This window comes from Tachyglossus aculeatus, chromosome 7 (assembly GCF_015852505.1).
Source record: "Tachyglossus aculeatus isolate mTacAcu1 chromosome 7, mTacAcu1.pri, whole genome shotgun sequence".
Taxonomy (NCBI): Eukaryota; Metazoa; Chordata; class Mammalia; order Monotremata; family Tachyglossidae; genus Tachyglossus; species Tachyglossus aculeatus.
This window is the reverse complement of record NC_052072.1, coordinates 47,076,589-47,096,094: the sequence shown is the minus strand read 5'-3', so window position 1 is coordinate 47,096,094 and position 19,506 is coordinate 47,076,589. Positions and strand designations below refer to the sequence as shown.

Genomic DNA, 19,506 nt, shown 5'->3' with positions numbered 1-19,506 from the left:
CTCCTCCCCCTCCCATCCTCTTACTGTGGGGGTTCCCCAAGGTTCAGTGCTTGGTCCCCTTTTGTTCTCGATCTACACGCACTCCCTTGGTGACCTCATTCGCTCCCACGGCTTCAACTATCATCTCTACGCTGATGACACCCAGATCTACATCTCTGCCCCTGCTCTCTCCCCCTCCCTCCAGGCTCGCATCTCCTCCTGCCTTCAGGACATCTCCATCTGGATGTCCGCCCGCCACCTAAAGCTCAACATGTCGAAGACTGAGCTCCTTGTCTTCCCTCCCAAACCTTGTCCTCTCCCTGACTTTCCCATCTCTGTTGACGGCACTACCATCCTTCCCGTCTCACAAGCCCGCAACCTTGGTGTCATCCTCGACTCCGCTCTCTCATTCACCCCTCACATCCAAGCCGTCACCAAAACCTGCCGGTCTCAGCTCCGCAACATTGCCAAGATCCGCCCTTTCCTCTCCATCCAAACCGCTACCCTGCTAATTCAAGCTCTCATCCTATCCCGTCTGGACTACTGCATCAGCCTTCTCTCTGATCTCCCATCCTCGTGTCTCTCTCCACTTCAATCCATACTTCATGCTGCTGCCCGGATTATCTTTGTCCAGAAACGCTTTGGACATATTACTCCCCTCCTCAAAAACCTCCAATGGCTACCGATCAATCTGCGCATCAGGCAGAAACTCCTCACCCTGGGCTTCAAGGCTGTCCATCACCTCGCCCCCTCCTACCTCACCTCCCTTCTCTCCTTCTACTGCCCAGCCCGCACCCTCCGCTCCTCCACCGCTAATCTCCTCACTGTGCCTCGCTCTCGCCTGTCCCGCCATCGACCCCCGGCCCACGTCATCCCCCGGGCCTGGAATGCCCTCCCTCTGCCCATCCGCCGCGCTAGCTCTCTTCCTCCCTTCAAGGCCCTGCTGAGAGCTCACCTCCTCCAGGAGGCCTTCCCAGACTGAGCCCCTTCTTTCCTCTCCCCCTCGTCCCCCTCTCCATCCTCCCGTCTTACCTCCTTCCCTTCCCCACAGCACCTGTATATATGTATATATGGTTGTACATATTTATTACTCTATTTATTTATTTTACTTGTACATTTCTATCCTACTTATTTTATTTTGTTGGTATGTTTGGTTCTGTTCTCTGTCTCCCCCTTTTAGACTGTGAGCCCACTGTTGGGTAGGGACTGTCTCTATGTGATGCCAATTTGTACTTCCCAAGCGCTTAGTACAGTGCTCTGCACATAGTAAGCGCTCAATAAATATGATTGATTGATTGATTGAGGGCAAAATCTCCAGGCTTAATAGTTAGACCTAGATTGAACTAAGCCACTAAGCTTTTGCTGTGGGAAGCTTGTGTGATTCGTGTGTATAAGACACCAAGCGCCCAGATCTGTCTCCTGGGGTTGTCCCAATTGTGCTGCCTTTGGGAGGTGAATCTGCTTTAAGGCTGTTGATGCCTAGCAGTGACACGTTCCCCTTGGCAAAGACCCAATGGGTCTTTCCGATTCTAGGCCTTTCTGTTGTCTAAACTGGGCATTCAGGCTTGGGAGCCGATAAGGCAGGCTGCTTGCTAGACAGAGGTTGTCAGTCAATGTGCTTGGGATTATTTCCGCAGCCCTGAGATCCCCAGAGGCATCCGCTGTCCCAGTCGCAAGCTGCTTTTCCCTCTCTGAAGAGCCTACTGCCCTGCTATCGACACTGGAATCTCCTCAGCAGGGGGAAAACTGTGGGAAAATCTCTTTACCAATCGTTAAGAGTGAGCAGGCATTGAGAGCCAGGTAATGAGTGGTGTTTCCAGAGCCCGGGCTTTGGAGTCAGAGGCCATGGGTTCAAATCCCAACTCTGCCAATTGTCAGCTGTGTGACTTTGGACAAGTCACTTCACTTCTCTGGGCCTCAGTTACCTCAACTGTAAAATGGGGATTAAGACTGTGAGCCCCCGTGGGACACCCTGATCACCTTGTAACCTCCCCAGCGCTTAAAACAGTGCTTTGCACATAGTAAGCGCTTAATAAATGCCATTATTATTATTATTTCTGATGCCACTCGCTAGCCTGGTTTCCAGATAGAGGCAGCCAAAAGAAATCCTGATTATTCACCATGCTGTGGCAGCTCTGGAGAGTTTCTGGGTGGACAGTTTTTTTGGGTAACCGCAGACACTGCTTGGCTTCTGAGCCCTAGTTGTACCAAAGACAGCAAAAGAGAAGCAGCGTGGCTAGTGGGAAGAACATGTCAGAGGACCTGTGTTCTAATCCTAACTCTGCCAGTTGTCTGCTCTGTGACCTCAGGCAAGTCACTTCACTTCTCCGCCTTCAGCTACCTCATCTGTAAAATTTGGATTCAGACTGTGAGCCCCATGTGGGACATGGATTGGGTCCAATCTGATTAAGTTGTATCTACCCAAGCACTTAGCACAATGCCTGGCACATACTAAGCACTTAAAAGTATCATAAAAAAAATAAGTCCATTATCATCTTCCAGAAGACACTCTTGAGCTTGCTTTTTGCTTGCGCTTTGGCTTCAGCCGCAAATATCCTGAACAGGTCACTTGCAGACACCCCATGGCAAGATACCTGTGTTGACATGTCTTTTCCTGACATGACAGGAAAAGGAGAGGAATGTTCTGGGAAGATACCACCAATCAGTCCCCCAAAGCCCTCTTTGATCCAGGTCCACCCTCATGGAATAGGTGCTGAAACTGAAGGTACGAAATGACTTTTATGGTTAATTAGTCTTGTGGACGTTCTGGGCTAGAGGACCTGGCCATATCTCAGGTGGAATGAGAAGCCATTTTTCAGGTGCTGGGTTCCAGAGAATTTATTAGATAGAACTGAAAGGTGACTTATGATGTGGAAGAGGGCAGGGCCCAAAGGAGAGGTGAGTTTCTGAAGAGCAGGACATTGTTCAGAGGGGAAGAGGCAATGGGAAGACCAGGTGAGGAGATGCTTGGGGAATCTTCCCTCTCTCAGGGTCAGGGAGATCCCTGGTTGGCTACCAGACTCACCCATTCGGTAGCCAAGCCAGACAGAGACTGGATGGGTGACACATTGGTGAGGACTGTGGCCCGGGGGCATCAGGAGAACAGGTATCGTCAGGTAATAAACAGTTTATTAAGTGGAACTGAAAAGTTACTTGTGGCTTCACATATGGCAGAGTCCAGTGTGGGGGCTGAGTCTCCTGAAGAGTAGGACCTTATCTGGGGGAAAACGGCCAAAAGGAAAGCCAGGTAAGGAGTTGCTGGGGATCTTCCCTCTCACGGGGTTGTGGAGATCATTTGTGGAGAATCAGAATCGCCCATTCAGAAGCCGAGACAGTCGTGGTCTGGATGGATGTCGGGGGGGTGAGGATCATGGCCCAGGAGCATCAGGATAAGCATTTCAGTCCCCATCCTGTATGAACTCTTCATCAATGTGCTGGTCGGAGGGAACTTTTTTAAGAGCAAGCAGGGCTGGAGCAAGCGGGTTGGCAGAGGAGAGAAGTACAGGACACCGGTGGGCAGCAGGAGGTGGGGCAACTGGCCATGGGCTTACAGTAGACGGGCACACACACAGCCGGCTGGCAGGAAAGGGGCATGCAGGAGGATGACTGGCAGGGACTGGACCCGCAGCAAGCTGGGCTGCAGCAACTGTCCTGCCCGCAGGATGGCTGGCAGCAAGAGGCCGAGCCACTGCCAGCCCCACAGGACACACCGCAGGCCGGGCGGCAGAGCAGAGCCACGCGGGAGGCTGGGCGGCAGCACGAGGTGGGGCAGCAAGCGGGTTTGCAGCAAACGGGAACACAGCAAACGGGCTTGCAACACACGGGCTTGCAGCACACAGGCTTGCAGCAGACGGGCACACAGTAAGATGGCTGGCAACGGGGGGAGCAGCAGTTGTCGGCCATGGTGGCGGTGGTTGGAGTTTCAGGTGGGTGACTGACTGAGATGCCCTCTTCTCTCACTCTGGGGGCTCTTATACCTCTCTGGAGGATGTATTTTGTCGTGGCCCAAGACCTTTTCCTTATTATTGTTTAGAGCAATGACCCTCCTGCCATCTCATTAATCTATAATGGAGTTTTCCAGATGACAGTTCTCCAGCTTCCCAGTCCATTGGATGATTGGCCCTAACCTGGGCCTTTTAGGATGAGTCTGTCTCCCAGATATGGTGGAATGCTTTTCCTGGTTATAGGTACATGAACCTGGGCTCTACAGGGGAGGCGAAGCATAAAGTCTTCTAGACTGTGAGCCCACTGTTGGGTAGGGACTGTCTCTATATGTTGCCAAATTGTACTTCCCAAGCACTTAGTACAGTGCTCTGCACACACTAAGCGCTCAATAAATATGATTGAATGAATGAATGAATAAAGGGCTAAGATGGAGCTTTCAAAATAAGGCAGGCTCACTTCCTGATGGACCAGGGCATAATTCACGTCGGTCATTGAGACTGTGTGTTTGTGTCTGTGGATGAGAAAGCGTGTACAGTTCTGTTTGTTTTCCTCTTAAAGCATTTCTAGGGAGTAGAAATAATGTGGCGAGTCCTTGGAATCTTGGTAACCTTTTATCAACCCAGCACGTCATTGAATTGTACACAAGTTGCAGTCCAGATTAGGCTAGCCGTAAGTCATGTATGACAACTAGACCTCCAAGGGCCACTAGAAACTCTTCGAGGTTAATGAGGATGAAATCTCCAGGCTCAGTTGCCGGACCCGGATTGGACTGAGCTGTTGTGATCCGTCGCCCAGGAGGTTATTTGGTCCATGTGTCAACACCCGTGACAAGCAATGTGGCTCTAATACCTGGCTTTTGGAGTTGGCCCCAATATGCTGCCTTCGCCGGGTGAGCTTCGTTTTCACATTATGATGCAAAACAGTGACACGTTCCCTTTGTCCACCTCCATATCAGTCAAAAACAGGTGACCATCAGCTTTAAGCTACTCAAACGTTGAACTAGTCTTTCACCACCCTCCACTCCTACTCTACGTCCTCCTTACCCCTTCAAGTCAGACACACCCTAAAATCATATTTCCTTCAAAACTATCCCCCAACTAAGCCCTCCTATCACCTACTGTCTCTGTCCCTTCTGTATTGCCGATGCACTTGGATCTGCACCCTTCAAGCACTTGGTAGCATGGCTGAATGGAAGGAGCCTGGGCTTGAGAGTCAGAGGTCATGGGTTCAAATCCAGGCTCTGCCAATTGTCAGCCGTGTGACTTTGGGCAAGTCACTTAACTTCTCTGGGCCTCAGTTCCCTCATCTGTAAAATTAGGGGATGAAGATTGTGAGCCCCACATGGGACAATCTGATCACCTTATATCCTCCCCAGTGCTTATAACAGTGCTTTGCACATAGTAAGCGCTTAACAAATGCCATCATCATCATCATCATTCACTCCAGCCTCAGCCCCTCCACACTTCCAAGGGGAAGCAGCATGGCACAATGGATAGAGCATGGGCCTGATAGAAAGTCATGGGTTCTAATGCTGGCATTTAGCTGTGTGACCTTGGGCAAGCCACTTAGCTTCTCTGTGCCTCAGTTACCTCATATGTAAAATGGGGATTAAGACTGTGAGCCCAACGTGGGACAACCTGATCACCTTGTATCCCCCCCAGCGCTTAGAACAGTGCTTCACACATAATAAGTTCTTAACAAATACCACCATTATTATTATTATTCTCTGGGCTTCAGTTGCCTCCTCTGTAAAATGGGGATTAAGACCGTGAGCCTCATGTGGGACAGGGACTAAGAACTGGGGTGGATACAAGGTAATCAGGTTGTCCCACATGGGACTCCCAGTCTTAATCCCTATTTTACAGAGGAGGTAACTGAGGCACAGAGAAGTGAAGTGACTTGCCCAAGGTCACACAAGCAGAGAAGTGGCAGAGCCGGGATTAGAACCCACAACCTCTGACTCCCAAAACCATGGTCACTAGGCCAGGCTGCTGTGTCCCAGGTACTGGAAGCAGCATGGCTCAGTGGAAAGAGCCCGGGCTTTGGAATCAGAGGTCATGGGTTCAAATCCCAGCTCCGCCACTTGTCAGCTGTGTGACCTTGGGCAAGTCACTTAACTTCTCTGTGCTTCAGTTACCTTATCTGCAAAATGGGGATTAAAGCTGTGAGCCCCACGTGGGACAACCTAATCACCTTGTAACCTCCTTAGCGCTTAGAACAGTGCTTTGCACATAGTAAGCACTTAATACATGCCACTATTATTATTATTACTGTCAGACAGTCAATCAGTAGTATGCATTGAGAACTCACTGAGGGCAGAACACCGTACTGAGTGCTGGGAAGAGTACAGTGCAGCAATAAACAGACACATTCCCTGCCCACAACGAGCTAACAGTGTAGAACAGTAAAGCTTAAAGTCTACTGCGATGCCCTAATATTACTTCATTGGGCCACAGCCTGGTGACCCACTCTGTTGGCCACTGTTGAGTTCACCCCGGGTTCCCTGGCATTAGCCATCAGTATCCAGAACAAGCCCCCTACATACACTCTGTAGAACAAGGTCACTGTGTTAATTTTCTAGAATAAGCAGGGAGAGGAATATCGTAGATCCCAATCAATCAATCAATCATATTGAGCGCTTACTGTGTGCAGAGCACTGTACTAAGCGCTTGGGAAGTCCAAGTTGGCAACATATAGAGACAGTCCCTACCCAACAGTGGGCTCACAGTCTAGAAGGGGGAGACAGAGAACAAAACCAAGCATATTAACAAAATAAAATAGAATAGAGATGTACAAGTAAAATAAATAAATAAATAGAGTAATAAATATGTACAAACATATATACAGGTGCTGTGGGGAAGGGAAGGAGGACCGAAGACGGGGAGGACAGGAAGGAAAGCAGCGTGGCTCAGTGGAAAGAGCCCGGGCTTTGGAGTCAGACGTCATGGGTTCAAATCCTGGCTCCACCACTTGTCAGCTGTGTGACTTTGGGCAAGTCACTTAACTCCTCTGTGCCTCAGTTCCCTCATCTGTAGGCTGGTTATTCTTGATCTTCTGAATTGTACAATTTGGAGACGATGAAAATGGACTGATTTGACGGGTTCCTGTTGTCGGTGAAAACATTTCTGTGAATTTCCTTCTGGGGCTGGAAGGCGTCACATCGAGTAGCTTATCCTGTACGATGTCATCCAGTTTGAGTGACCTTTTAACGGGCATGGCGACCGCCCCACAGATCATTCTCCCAAATGCCTTCAGGAACTCAGCCTCTCCCTGTGGAGTACGTGCTGAAACGGAAGACGTGAATGCGGTTCTACGGATAGCTAGCTTTGTGGACACTCTGAACCAAGGTCACACAGTCTCTTCTAGACTGTGAGCCCACTGTTGGGTAGGGACCGTCTCTATATGTTGCCAACTTGGACTTACCAAGCACTTAGTCCAGTGCTCTGCACACAATAAGTGCTCAATAAATATGAATGAATGAATGAATGAACCAGAGACTATAGACATGACATTAGTGATGATTGTGATGATGGTATTAATCGCATACTATATGTCAAGCGCCGTTCTGAGCACCTGGGGTAGGTACAATCTAACCAGTTTGTACACAGTCTCTGTCCCCTGTGGGGTTCACAGTCTTAATCTCCATTTTACGCATATCTATTCTATTTATTTTATTTTGTTAGTATGTTTGGTTTTGTTCTTTGTCTCCCCCTTTTAGACTGAGTCCACTGTTGGGTAGGGACTGTCTCTATATGTTGCCAACTTGTACTTCCCAAGCGCTTAGTACAGGGCTCTGTGCACAGTAAGCGCTCAATAAATACGATTGATTGATTGATTGATTGATTTTACAGATGAGGTAACTGAGGTACAGAGAAGTTAAGTAGCTTGCCCATTATCACCCAGAAGGCAAATGGCGGAGCAGGATTAGAACCCAGGTCCTTCTGTCTCCCAGGCCCGTGCTCTATCCACTAGGCCACGCTGCTTCCCCTTGGAATGAAAATCCACTTTTAAGGTGCCAGATACCAAATGGTTTATTAGGTGGAACTGAAAAGTGGCTTGAAATTCGCAAGAGCGTGGAGTCCAGTGAGCAGCAAGCCACTGAAGAGCAGGAGCTGGTCCAGGGTGAAAAGGCCAACGGGCATATGAGGTGAGGAGCTGTACAGAGATCTTCTACTCCACAGGGCCAGGGAGATCCCTGCTTGGGAACAGATTAACTGTTCAGTAGCCAAGACGGATGGGATCTGGATGGAAGACATATTGATAAGGATCATTAGGCAGGATCATTGACCATCTGAGTCCGCATCCCTTGTGAACTGTCAGAGGGGACTCCTTCAACAGCAAGCCGGGCTGGGACAAGCAGGTTGGCAGAGGAGAGAAGTGCAGGAGACTGGTGGGCAGCAGGAGGTGGGACAACAGGCCACGGGCTTACAGCAGACGGGCACGCACACCACGGGCCGGCAGGAGAGGGTTGTGCAGCAGGATGGTTGGCAGCTGGAGGACTGGCAGGGGCTGGACCCGCAACAAATTGGGCTATAGCAACTATCCTGCCCACAGGATGGCTGGCAGCAAGAGGCCTGGCAGGGGCTGTCTCCGCAGCAAGAGGCCGAGCCACCGCCGGTCCCACAGGGCACGCCGCAGGCCGGGCGGCAGAGCAGAGCCACGCGGGAGGCTGGGCGGCAGCAAGTGGGTTTGCAACAGACAGGAACGCAGCACACAGGCTTGCAACACACGGGCTTGCAGCAGACGGGCACACAGCAAGGTGGCTGGCAACGGGGGGAGCAGCAGTTGTCGGCCATGGTGGCGGTGGTTGGAGTTTCAGGTGGGTGACTGACTGAGATGTCCTCTTCTCTCACTCTGGGGGCTCTTATACCTCTCTGGAGGATGTGCTGTGTCACGGCTCAAGCTGTTTTCCTTATTATTGTTTAGTCCAATTGCACTGCTACCTTATCATTAGGTACAGGCTGAGGTAGAGTTGGCCTTGAGTCAGTCCCAACCAATTGGATGCGTGTGGGGGTCAGGGAAACTCTGCTCCAGTAACAGCAGGCTTCTCTTCTGGTCTGTGGGTACTTGAATAGATATTTCATTCACTCATTCAATCGTATTTATTGAGCGCTTACTGTGGGCAGAGCACTGTACTAAGCGCTTGGGAAGTCCAAGTTGGCAACATATAGAGATGGTCCCTACCCAGCAACGGGATCACAGTCTAGATGTCACTTTTGCTTCTCAGAAGGAGAAGCCCAAAGGGCTGAGAAGCAGCATGGCTTAGTGGAAAGAACACGGGCTTGGGAGTCAGAGGAAGTGGGTTCTAATCCTGGCTCTGCCACTTGTCTGCTGTGTGACCTTGGACAAGCCACTTCTCTCTGCCTCAGTTATCTCATCTGAAACAGGAGGATTAGGAGTGTGAGCCCCATGTGGGACAACCTGATTACCTTGTATCCCCCCCAGCGCTTAGAACAGTGCTTGGCACATAGCGCTTAGCAAATACCGTCATCATTATTATTATTATCATTAAAGTGGAACTTTAATGAAACTTGGTTGTGAGCCTGCTTTTGGGTAGGGACTGTCTCTAGATGTTGCCGACTTGTACTTCCCAAGCGCTTAGTACAGTGCTCTACACACAGTAAGCGCTCAATAAATACGACTGAATGAATGAATGAACTTTCAAAATGTGGAAATATCAGCTATTGAGGGACCCAGAACCAATCCAATTTGGAGATTTAGTTTGTGTATGTGCCTATATGTGCACATCTGTGGTGTTGTACATGTGTGGATGAGATAGAGCACCTGTGAGCCCATTGTTGGGTAGGGACCGTCTCTATATGTTACCGACTTGTACTTCCCAAGCGCTTAGTACAGTGTTCTGCACACAGTAAGCACTCAATAAATACGATTGAATGAATGAATGTATCTGGTTTTCCTCCTGAAGCGTTTCTAGGGAGTGGAAATAATCCAGGGATTACTTGGTAACACAGTGTCAGCACACAAGAACCTGATTGAATTTAGCACATGTACCCATTATAAATGGACTTTTGAGGACCTCTAGAAAACCAATCTAATATCACAGTGACAAACGTCTGCAGGCTCAGTGCTCGGACCCAGTTTGGACAGAGTTGCTGTGCTTGGCTTCCGGCAGGGCATTTGGTTGGTGTGTCTCCCCCATGATGATTAGCCACTGGCTCCCGAGCCTGTCGGTGGGGATTGCCCTGAAAACCATTCCTTTGGGAGATGCACCTCCTTTTCACCTTCTGATGTGTAGCAGCGGCATATTCCCTTTGGCAAACTTCCCTAGTCTTTCTGGGGTCAGGGCTGTATGTTGTCTGCCTCAGGGCCCATGAGCCAATATGGCAGGCTAATCGTTGGGAGGGGTTTTGATTTGTGAGCATTTTGAGGACCTCGGTTGTTTCTAGTGACCATATTGTTCTCTCCTACATGCTTAGTACAGCTCTTCTGAAAAGTTGGGGGTCCTGGAGGGTTCCACTGTGCAGGCCAGAGGCTGCCTCACTCTCTCTGAAAGGCATATTTATGGCTTTGCTGTCAACACCTACATCCTCTTGGGAAGTTCATAAAAGTGGGAAATCCTTTGTCAGTCCAGCTGATGAGCAAGTATTGGGTTTGGGTTGTCAGCTTGATGGCCAGTGCCACTCCTAGTGTGGCCTCCAAATAGACCCAGGCAATAGAAGAAATCCTGATCCTTCCCCGTGGCTCTTAGTCTCTGAAGACCTCCAAGGCCAAATGATTCCTTCAATGTGCCCCAGACATTGCTGGACCCTAAGGTTACCACATTGGACAACAGCCCAGTAACCCATTCCACTAACCACACTTGAAGTCTATCAGTGTGCCCCGACACCCTATAGAAAAGTCATCGGGTTGTTCTTAGTGAGAAGGGGGAGGAATTCTTCTAGACACCACATATAGTGTAGTGAATAATAGTGCATGTGCCTGGGATTCACAAGGTCATGGGTTCTAATCCCGACTCCACCACCTATCTGCTGTGTGACCTTGGGTAAATCACTTCTCTGTGCTTGTTACCTCATCTGTAAAATGGGGTTTGAGACTGGGAGCCCCACACTGGACAGAGACTGTGTCCAACCCGATTTGCTTGTATCCACTCCTGCACCTAATACAGTGACTGGCACATTGTAATGGCTTAAAACAAATGCCGTCATTAGTATTATTAATAATGATTAATATAATAATTAATAGTAATGGTATTTGTTAACAATAATAATAATAATGATGGTATTTGTTAAGCGCTTACTATATGCAAAGCACTGTTCTAAGCACTGTAGGTATACAATGTGATCAGTTTGTCCCACGTGGGGCTCACAGTCATAATCCCCATTTTACAGATGAGGGAACTGAGGCACAGAGAAGTGAAATGACTTGCCCAAAGTCACACAGCTGACAGTTGGTGGAGCCGGGATTTGAACCCATGACCTGTGACTCCAAAGCCCGGGCTCTTTCCACTGAGCCACGCTACTTCTCTGCTTAATTATTATAATATCATTCTCCCAAATGCCCTCTTTAACCCAGACTTTACCCACTGAGTGAAAGCTGAGATGAAAGACAAGAAAGCAGTTCTATGGTTAGCTGATCTTGTGGACATTCTGGGGTAGAGAACGTGGCCATGACTTGGGTGGAACAAAAATCCATTTTTCAGGTGCTGGGAACAGAGACCGTTTATTGGGTGGAATTGAAAAGTTATTTATGACATGAAATATGGTAGAGCCCAGTGTGGGGGCTGAGTCTACTGAAAAGCAGGACCTGATCGGGAGGGGGGAAATGGCCAGAGGGAAGACCAGGTGAGGAGTTGCTGGGGATCTCAGGGTGGTGGAGATCACTCGGTGGAAATTAGAATCACCCATTCAGTAGCTGAGATAGTTGTGGTGTGGATGGATGGCCTGGTGGTGAGGATCATGGACCAAGAGCATCTCAAAGAGCATCTTTTCCCATCCCCTGAGAACTGTTCATCAGTGGGTAGATTGAAGGGAACTCGTTCAACAGCAAGCAGGGCTGGGACAAGCAGGTTGGCAGAGGAGAGAAGTGCAGGAGACCGGTGGACCGCAGGACGTGGGACAACAGGCCACGGGCTTACAGCAGACAGGCACGCACACCACGGGCCGGCAGGAGAGGGTTGTGCTACTGCTGAGCCTTAGCATTTCCACCTTGGGTCAAATCCCAGTAACACCTTCCCCCGGTCGCTCTTGAGTTCACCCAGGGTGCTCTGGCATTAGCCACCAGTATCCCAAATAAGCCTCCTATTGACACTCTGTGACAAGGTCCCTGAGTTGATGCATCCTGTCCTGAGTAAGTTGGAATAGGATTCTTCCAGACATTGTGCATTAGTCTCCCCAAAACCCTGTTTGACCGAGGCCCTTTGCATAATAACAATAATAATAATGATGGTATTTGTTAAGTGCTTACTATGTGCAAAGCACTGTTCACACGATGTAGGTGTTGAAATCGAATGTAAGAAAGTGGATCTAGAGTCAGATAGCTTTGTGGATAGTCTGAGCTGGAGGTCATGGCCCTCTATTAGTAGAAAAACTCATTTTTAAAGTGCCAAATGGTTTATTAGTTGGAACTGAAACATTGCTTGTGACTCGATAGAGGACGGGGTCCAGAGGGGGTGCAGCCCCTAGAGAGCAGGGTGAAATGGCCAATGGGAAGATGAGGTGAGGAGCAGACTGGGGACCTTCCCTCCAACGGGATTAGGGAGATCCCTGGTTGGAAACCTGACTCGTGCGTTCATTAACCTAGACAGTCGGGGTCGGGGTGGGTGGTAGTTAGTGAGGATCGTGGCCCAGGTGCCTCAGGATGAGCATCTCGGCCCTCATCCTGGGTCAACGGTGCATCGATGTGCTGGTCAAAGGGCAATCATTCAACAGCAAGCGGGGCTGGGGCAAGCAGGTTGGCAGAGGAGAGAAGTGCAGGAGACTGGTGGGCAGTAGGACGTGGGACAACAGGCCACGGGTTTACAGCAGACTGGCACGCACACGACGGGCCGGCAGGAGAGGGTTGTGCAGCAGGATGGTTGGCAGCAGGAGGACTGGCAGGGGCTAGACCCGCAACAAACTGGGCTGCAGCAACTATCCTGCCCACAGGATGGCTGGCAACAAAAGGCCTGGCAGGGGCTGTCTCCACAGCAAGAGGCCGAGCCGCCGCCAGTCCCACAGGGCACACCACAGGCCGGGCGGCAAAGCAGAGCCACGCGGGAGGCTGGGCGGCAGCACGAGGTGGGGCAGCAAGTGGGTTTGCAGCAAACAGGAACGCAGTAGACGGGCTTGCAGCAGACGGGCACACAGCAGGATGGCTGGCAGCAGCAGTTTTCAGCCATGGTGTTAGTGGTTGGAGTTTCTGGTGGGTTACTGACTGACTGAGATGACTTGTCTCGCTTTGGGGCTCTTATACCCCTCTGGAGGATGTGTGGTGTCACGGCTTGGAGCCCTTTTCCTTGTTGTTAAACCAATTTCCTTGCTATCATCTCATTAGCCCCAAGTGGAGTTGACCACGAGACGGCTCTCCAATTTCCCAACTGTTTGAATGATGGGAGCAAACTTGGACTGTTTATTTTGTGTGGTTTGGTTTGGTTTTTGAGCACTCTGTTCTCCAAATACTGCAGGCTCCTTTTCCTGGCTACACGTACACAAACTGAATTTTACTTTTGTTCATCAGGAGCAGGGGCATAAAAGGCTAAAGTGGAGCTCTCAAAATAAGGTAGGCACACTTCCTGTCGGACTGAGGGACAACTCATGTTGGACATAGTATCTGTGCCTGTGTGTTTGCCTCTTTGTGAGAGTGAGCATACAAGTAATAATAATAATTCATTCAATCGTATTTATTGAGTGCTTACTGTGTGCAGAGCACTGTACTAAGTGCTTGAATAATAATAATGATGGCATTTGTTAAGTGCTTACTATGTGCCAAGCACTGTTCTAAGAACCTTGGGGGATGCAAGGTGATCAAGTTTTCCAATGTGGGGCTCACAGTCTTAATCCCCATTTTACAGTTGAGGTAACTGAGGCCCAGAGAAGTTATGTGACTTGCCCAAAGTCACACAGCTGACAAGTGGCAGAGACGGGATTAGAACCTATGTCCTCTGGTTCCCAAGCCCAGGCTCTTTCCACTGAGCCACGCTGCTTCTCATCCCCTTCTAGACTGTGAGCCCGTTGTTGGGTAGGACCGTCTCTATATGTTATTGAGTTATACTTCCCAACCGCTCTACACATGGTAAGCGCTCAATAAATATGCTTGAATGAATGAATATGTTGCTGACTTGTACTTCCCAAACACTTAGTACAGTGCTTTGCACACAGTAAGCGTTTAATAAATATGATTGAATGAATGTGTATTTTCCCTCTGAAATTTTCAAGAGAGGAAATATTGTAGACCCTTGGCATCATGGTAACTTAATATCAACATAGCAGAGCCTGAATGAATTTCACACACGCAGCATCCTGGATTACATCAGCCTATGAGTCAGGTATGACAAATGGATGGTCAAGGGTCCCTAGAAACTTATTCTAGAACCAAGATTGGGCCGGGCTGCTGTGATATGTTTCCCAGCAGGTTATTTGCTTCATGTTTCAGCAACTGTGACTGAGGACATGGCTTCCGTCGCTATCTCCTGGGGTTGCCCTGAATGTGCTGCCTTTGGCAGGAGCACTTCATTTTCACCTTCTGATACTAAATAGCGACATGTTCCTTTTGGCTTAAGTCCCTTTGGGTGATTCCTCGTACAGGACTCTGTGGTTTCTGGACCCAGGATTCCAGCCCATGAGCCATCACGTCAAGTTAAAGGATAGGGAGCCATAGGGAGCCATGATGATTGTAAGTACCTTAACATCTGGAATATTGAGTACCTACCCTATTGAACTCTTCCAGGTCTCTGCACACAGTGAGTGCTCCACATGTACCAGTGTTGAAATGTATTTGGGATTTTCCCCCACATTTGGGAACGCTGAAAGTGTCAACTGTCTGAGCCACCGGCTGATTTACCCTAGGAAGAGCTTACTGCTCTACTGTTGACCAGGGCATGTCCTAGGGAGGGGCAAAACAGACAGGGTAAGTTGAAATTGGGAGCCAGGCTGACCAGCGGTGATTCTCATCACCTGCTGGTCAGACCTCAAATAAAGGCAACAAGAAGAAATCCTGATCCTGACCTATGGCCTTGGACTCAGTGTGCTCCGGGGAAAACCATTTCTCTGATATTCCCCAGGTACTGCTGAGCCCTAGCATTTCCACCTTGGGTCAAAGCCCAGTAACACCTTCCCATGGTCACTCTTGAGTTCACCCAGGGTGCTCTGGCATTAGCCAGATTAGTATCCCAAATAAACCTCCTATTGACACTTTGTGACAAGGTCCCTGGGTTAATTCATCTTGTCCTGAGTAAGTTGGAATAGGATTCTTCCAGATATTGTGCATTAGTCTCCCCAAAACCCTGTTTGACCAAGGCAGGCCCTTCACAAGATGTTGGTGTTGAAATCGAACGTAAGAAAGTGGATCTAGAGTTAGATAGATTTGTGGATAGTCTGAGCTGGAGGACGTGGCCCTCTCTTAGAAGAAAAACTCATTTTTAAAGTGCCAAACGGTTTATTATTTGGAACTGAAACGTTGCTTGTGACTCAGTAGAGGATAGGGTCCAGAGGAGGTGCAGCCCCGAGAGAGCAGGGTGAAATGGCTAATGGGAAGGTGAGGTGATGAGCAGACTGGGGACCTTCCCTCCAACGGGATTAGGGAGATCCCTGGTTGGGAACCAGACTCGTGTGTTCATTAACCTAGACTGTCGGGGTCGGGATGGGTGGCAGTTAGTGAGGATCGTGGCCCAGGTGCCTCAGGATGAGCATCTCGGCCCTCATCCTGGGTCAATGGTGCATCGACGTGCTGGTCAAAGGACAATCATTCAACAGCAAGCGGGACTGGGGCAAGCAGGTTGGCAGAGGAGAGAAGTGCAGGAGACTGGTGGGCAGCAGGAGGTGGGACAACAGGCCACGGGCTTACAGCAGACGGGCACGCACACCACAGGCCGACAGGAGAGGGTTGTGCAGCAGGGTGGTTGGCAGCAGGAGGACTGGCAGGGGCTGGACCCGCAGCAAACTGGGCTACAGCAACTATCCTGCCCACAGGATGGCTGGCAGCAAGAGGCCTGGCAGGGGCTGTCTCCGCAGCAAGAGGCCGAGCCACCGCCAGTCCCACAGGGCACACCGCAGGCCGGGCGGCAGAGCAGAGCCACGCAGGAGGCTGTGGGGCAGCAAGTGGGTTTGGAACAGACAGGAACACAGCACATGGGCTTGCAGCAGACGGGCACACAGCAAGATGGCTGGCAGCTGGGGGAGCAGCAGTTGTCGGCCATGGTGGCGGTGGTTGGAGTTTCTGGAGGGTTACTGACTGACTGAGATGACATCTCCCTATGGCGGCTCTTATACCTGTCAGGGGAATATTTTTTTCATGGGTTTAGGAATATTTTTGTCACAGGTTGGAACCCTTTCCTTATTGTTGTTTAGACCAATGGCCCTGCTACCATCTCATTAGCCTGAAGTGGAGCTGACCATGAGACAGCTTTCCAGCTTCCCAAATATTTGGATGATGGGTACAAACCTGGGCTTTTGGGGAGCACTGTGTCCTACGGATACTGCAGGCTTTTTTTTTTCTGGGTACATATCCATGAAATGATTTTTGCTTGGCTTATCAGGAGGACAAACATAAAGGGCTAATGTGGAACTTTCAAATTGAGGCAGGCTTCCTTCCCGTTGGACTGAGGGACAATTCCTGTTGGACATGGAATCTGTGTATGTTTGTTTGCCTCTTTGTGATGGGGAGTGTACAAGTATGTGTATTTTCCTCCTGAAGCTTTCAAGGGAGAGGAAATACGGTAATTCTTTGGCATCATGGAATATGATGCCAACGTAGCAGAACCTGGAAGAATTTCATACATGCTGCATCTCATATTATGCCAGCCATAAATTGAGTATTCATTCATTCAATCATATTTGTTGAGCGCTTACTGTGTACAGAGCACTGTACTAAGCGCTTGGGAAGTACAAATCGGCAACATATAGAGATGGTCCCTACCTGACAACGGATGCATATCTGGCGGCTGGAGGTGAGGAAAAAGAGGAAATCTGTATGTGGGTCATATTTCCTTTCACTCCTCAAATGTTCTCTTTGCAGGTCTTAAAGGCATAGGTTGAGAAACAAATGACAGGGCATTTTTTTGGTTGTTTTTTTTTGGCATGAAAGTTTAGGTGAAGAGTACTTAACGTCTGGAGATTATTTTGCATGAGGCGAATTTTTCCTTTTTCACCTCAAATATTATCTTTGGAGGCCTGGATGATCTTAGGTAGAGAAATGCCAACAGGAGATTTTTTTTTCCTCAAGCCAGTCTCTCCCTTTCCAGCTCCTACATTTTGTCTTCAGGTCTTGAAGACCTGTGGTGGACAAATTAATGGGATAATTTCTGCAATAAGCATGTTTCTCCTTTTGCACTTCAAATATTCCTCTTTTCAGGCACTGAAGATCTGGGGTAGTGAAATCAATGCAGAAGGGTTTTTGCAGGAAGCCAATTTCTCCTTTTCCACCTCAGATTATCCTGATTCACTCTCAATTAAAAGGTCTTAAAGGCCTGAAGTGGAGAAATAAAAGTCGGAGATAGGGTATGATGAATGGATGTTCGTGGGTCCCTAAAAATCGAATCTAGAACCAAGGAGGTACAATTTCCAAGCTCAGTAATCAGACCCTGATGGGATTGAGCTGTTGTGATGGTTTCCTAAGCAGGCTATTTGGTTCATGTGTCAGCACCCGTGACTAAGAACATAGCTCCTCTCCTTGTCTTTTGGGGATGCCCCGAATGTGCTGCCTTTGTCAGGGTCACTTCATTTTCACCTTCTGATGCAAAATAGTGACATGTTCCCTTTGACAAAACTTCCCTACGGGTCTTTCAGATGCAGGAGCCGGTGCTTTCTCGACCCAGAATTGCAGCCCATGACCCGACACGTCAGATTAAGGGCTGGGGTGGTATTGTGATTGTAAGCATTCTGAGGGCCCAGTTATTGCGTACCTACATTATTGTCCTCAGCCAAGGGCTCAGCACAGTACTCTGCACACAGTGAGGGCTACACACATACCATTGGTAGATGGATTAATGGATTGTACTTGGGATTTTCCTCCATATTTCAGAACGCTGGAGTTGTCAACTGTCTGAGCCACAGGCTGCTTTCCCCTGTGAAGAGCTTATTGCTCTGCTGTTGCCTGGGGCATGTCTTTTGATGGGACAAAACATACAGGCTGAGTCAAAATTGGGATCCAGGCTGACCAGAGGTGTTTCTGATGCTCCTGCTAGCCTGGCCTCATATAGATAGAGGCAACAGGAAGAAATCCTGATCCTTGCCCAAGCCCCTGATCTCAGAGCTCCAGGGTGAACAGTTCCTCTGATGTGCCCCAGTACGAGCACTTAAGGCCACACAGCCCAGTAACCCCTTCTCCGGTCACTCTTGAGTTCACCCGCGGTGCTCTGGCATTAGCCGGCACCCTATGACAAGTTCCCTGTGTTGATGCATCTTGTCCCGAGTGAGTTTGAATAGCGGTCTCTCAGGTATTATTATTTCTTCCCAAAATCCTGTTGGACCAAGGCCCTTCCCATGAAGTACGTACTGAAATTGCATATACGAAAGTGGATCCAGGGTTAGATAGCCTTATGGATATTCTGAGCTGGAGGACATGGCCATCTATTAGAAGAAAAATCAATTTTTTAGGTGCCAAATAGTTTATTAAGTGGAACTGAAAAGTTGCTTGTGTCTCGGAAGAGGGTGGAGTCAAGAAGGGGTGCCGCCTCGAGAGAGAGCAGGGCCTGGGCCGAGGTGAAATGGCCAATGGGAAGACAAGGTAAGAGCTGATTTGGGACCTTCCCTCCAACAGGGCTAGGGGGATTCCCACTTGGGAATCAAAATAGCACGTTCAGTAGCTGAGACGAACAGGGTCTGGGTGGGTGACAGGTGTTGGCCCAGGAATGTCAGGATGAGCACCTCGGGCCCCATCCTGCTCTAACTGTTCGTCGTCGTGCTGGTCAGAGGGAACTCGTTCAACAACAAGCAGGGCTGGGACAAGCAGGTCGGCAGAGGAGAGAAGTGCAGGAGACTGGTGGGCAGCAGGAGGTGGGACAACAGGCCATGGGCTTACAGCAGACGGGCACGCACACGACGGGCCGGCAGGAGAGGGTTGTGCAGCAGGATGGTTGGCAGCTGGAGGACTGGCAGGGGCTGGACCCGTAGCAAACTGGGCTACAGCAACTATCCTGCCCACAGGATGGCTGGCAGCAAGAGGGCTGGCATGGGCTGTCTCCGCAGCAAGAGGCCGAGCCGCCGCCAACCCCACAGGGCACACCGCAGGCCGGGCGGCAGAGCAGAGCCACGCGGGAGGCTGGGCGGCAACACGAGGTTGGGCAGCAAGTGGGTTTGCAGCAAACAGGAACACAGCAAACAGGTTTGCAACACACAGGCTTGCAGCACACAGGCTTGCAGCACACGGGCACACAGCGAGATGGCTGGCAGCAGGGAGAGCAGCAGTTGTCGGCCATGGTGTCGGTGG

At 49.7% G+C, this 19,506-nt stretch overlaps 1 protein-coding gene across 1 annotated transcript in view; it reads left to right on the top strand.

The window, feature by feature from the left end:
- Positions 1-19,506, top strand: part of TSPEAR (thrombospondin type laminin G domain and EAR repeats) — a 196,812-nt gene that overhangs the window by 60,875 nt on the left and 116,431 nt on the right. The window lies entirely within an intron of this gene.